The sequence below is a fragment of the Morone saxatilis genome, unplaced genomic scaffold, assembly GCF_004916995.1.
Source record: "Morone saxatilis isolate NCDOM2014 unplaced genomic scaffold, NCSU_SB_2.0 Contig3, whole genome shotgun sequence".
Classification (NCBI taxonomy): domain Eukaryota; kingdom Metazoa; phylum Chordata; class Actinopteri; family Moronidae; genus Morone; species Morone saxatilis.
Window position 1 is genome coordinate 16,701,216 of NW_023339873.1, and position 3,154 is coordinate 16,704,369.

Consider the following 3,154-nt stretch of genomic DNA (forward strand, 5'->3'; position numbering starts at 1 on the left):
TATACATATATATTTACAAATTAAATTAAAAATGAGGGAGTGATTTTTGGCAAAACGTTATGACTGCCGTGTCAGATCACACATGTAAATAACCGCGCGTTGATGACTAAATATCATTTTTTTCCCCAATTTTTTAAATAAGGCTTTTAAAATAAAATGCTGTGTTTCTGAAATAAGGGTTTGGTTTATATAAGTGTCCTATTTGATTTGATCATCTTTGAAAAGGCATCGCTAAACATCATAATGAAGTCGGGGAGCCAAACACTACATTGTGGCACAGAATGGAGCTTGACTCTGGGAATAAATCTCCAGCGCACTTCAGTCCTTTCTTTCTAAGCAAATTTAATCCGGAGAATATTTTTTTCTGAATCCGAACACCTCACTAATAAAGAGCCTAAAGTCACTTGTGAAACGGGACTAAAATCCACTCACTTAATATAAGAGGGCTTCTCCACATAAGAAGCTTTTGAGTCAAAAGCTCTCCTTTTTGTCAGCATCCCCAACCACTCCCAGCCTTGGGTGTAAAGTGGTAGACCGTGGGGGGAAAAAATCGTTTAATGCAATAAATGTTTTGTTATCTTGTTAAGCGCTAAACTGCAAATAGAGCAGGAATAATCAATGAGTCGCTAGCCTTCTTTGTTTAACAGCGGCCAACGGTCAACTAAAATAGGCACGGCTTTGAGGGGCTTTAACCACCTAATAAAGCTATTTTTTATATGATCACATAACGCGTTAGCAATGATATTCCGCATTCAAATATAGTTTGCCCTGTTAGTTTACCATGATCTTTAAGGTGGAACCAAAACAAGCACAAATGGCTCCCCAGAGCTCCGCAGCGCACTGCGGATTATCAGACTCCAGTCAATATCTTGGGTAAATATGATAACCTAGAAGAAAAATCTATGCATTTTGTTTGTCCCGGGACAAAAATCTCTCAACAGATGTTCGAGTCGCCCCTATCATCGCTGAACAAACAGCTAAATTGGGCAGATTTGCTAATTATTTACAGAATTGAGTCTCAAGGGGCTACTGCTTTTGTGGGCGACACAGACTCAATTTGTCCCTGACAGAAAGGTTTTGTGTCTCACCACTGGTTGAGCTTGTAGGTCAAATAAATCAGCAATTTCCTCGTAGTTTTCGTTTTTTATGCCTTTGTCGATACACAAGAAACACACAGCGTTGCTTATAGCCGTGCCAATAATCGCTTATAGCGCAGTTATTATAAGGGAATCGACGAGAGGAGAAATGTGATATGAGACGGGCATTTTTACAGTGAGCTGCAAAAGGCAGTGGTGAAGGATTGGCTGTCTGTGATTGGATTTTAATTAACTTTTGCTGCTCTTCTGGCTTCTTTAAAATAAAACTTAAACGCTGTCTTTAAAAACAACACCAACATTTAAAACTTAATGAGGAAAAAAAAACCGTCGAGGCTGTGTCTTGGCTCTTTGCCTCAGATTGTGTTTCTTTCTGATGAGGCAGTTTTGTGACTCTATCATTGCATAATACAGTAAACACCACACAACACAGAGACAAAAGCCCAGGCCTGGTTTTGCTGGATGTCAGAGGCGTGCATGTTAACGAGCAGCAGGAGTGGGGATGCAGACAGTGTAGATAGAGAGACTGACTGAGTTTCTTGGTGCTGTTCAGAGTCAGGGAGACGCATCCTTGGGCTTTTTGTCCTGCCTGTCACTTGGTGCCATTGTGATCTTTGCTGCACACGTTGTATCCCATATGGGCAGCTGGGCTCGGACAAGGAGAAAAGGATCTCTTACAAGCCCCAAATTGTATCAAGCTTTCAAATAAAGCATTGTTGTCTCTCAAAGAAAAACGAATTAAAAATTCGTGCTATATCTATTCTGGTCAAAAAAAGAAGCCCCATTCACAGATAACAGGGAGTCCTTCTTCCTTGATAGAGCTATGCCAACAACAGCCTTCTCATTTCTCTTTTCCCTCTCTCCCCCATTCTCCAAAGTGAAAGGCTGATTATTGTCTGTCCTCAAAAGTCTCTCGTCACAGCGCAAAAACTATTTTTAATACCAGACAGTGTTCTTCCTTGTTTGCTTTGAGTCCCGCTGGTATGCGTAGGCTAATTTCTAAAATAGACACATGGAAAAAAAAAATAGTTCATCCATTTATTGATTTCCGGATCAGGTGTAAAACTGAGCCACTGTGCACGTTCTGCACCAATTAAAGATTTCACCAAATGTTACGCCAGCATGGTACTCTTCTATACCAAGGCGCCTTTCATGCTGGTACCAATTACAGAAACATGCAAATAGTACAAGTGATTCATCTAAGAGGTAAATGTTAAAGCTCCCACTTGCATTCGGATTTTATCTCGTGAATCCGATGATCTGGGAGTGATGCTGTAGGATGCAGATGTTTTTCCATGGGAACAAAAAGTGGGGATATTGGCAGGTGTTTAGTGGACTAATGCGCCAAGATCTACTGCCGTTGGAATTACCTTATGAAAATGGCTTTTGTATTTCTAAAAATCATATTCTTTGTACATTTATTTTTCTAGATTTTTTTGTATCTCATTATATCTTTTATATTTAAAAAAAAACCCGAATCTGGATCTTTTCTTCTTTTCTTTTCATAATTATTGTAGATTTAAAGACATTTTTTAGCTCAATCCAAATGATTTATCCGTGCATCCTGGAATGCCCTGTTGTGTTTACCGCCAAAATAAAGCCAAAATAAAAACGTTAGCCGAGTAAACCCGTTTATGGTAAACTTTTACGGTGACCAATATTCGCTTTGCACCCGTGTTTTGTCATTAACGCACCAGAAAATTACACTACCCCTCCACCAGCTCAGAAACAGGGTCAGATTTATCGGAAATTGCTTTTGGCTGCTTGAAGGGATAAAGCAGGCGACATTAAAACAAGCATCTTGGCGTGCAGCATAGTTCAACCTGCGTGGATAACACTATTATATACCTGGGAATACAATACTTGAGGAAATATGCACTTGGGACACCATGGATCTTCGTCATCCTGCCCATTTGAACCTCGACATGAATCATTTTTCTATCATGCACATCGCCAAATAAACGAGGATTTCAAAGCTATAATAAGCGGTGCTTTTCATTTAAAGGAAGCTATCTGGGTTTTATTGCCTTAAAGGAGATCCAGATTAGATTCGCCACAGT

The 3,154-nt window shown here is 39.7% G+C and overlaps 1 protein-coding gene across 1 annotated transcript in view; it reads left to right on the forward strand.

Moving 5' to 3' along the window:
- The window catches only part of nkx2.2a (NK2 homeobox 2a), a 4,718-nt gene extending 4,550 nt beyond the window's left edge, over positions 1-168 (forward strand). Inside the window, exon 3 of the mRNA XM_035673415.1 lies at positions 1-168. This exon is cut by the window's left edge and continues 1,081 nt beyond it. The gene's annotated coding sequence lies outside the window, so the exon portion shown is untranslated.
- Positions 169-3,154: the final 2,986 nt, after the last annotated feature.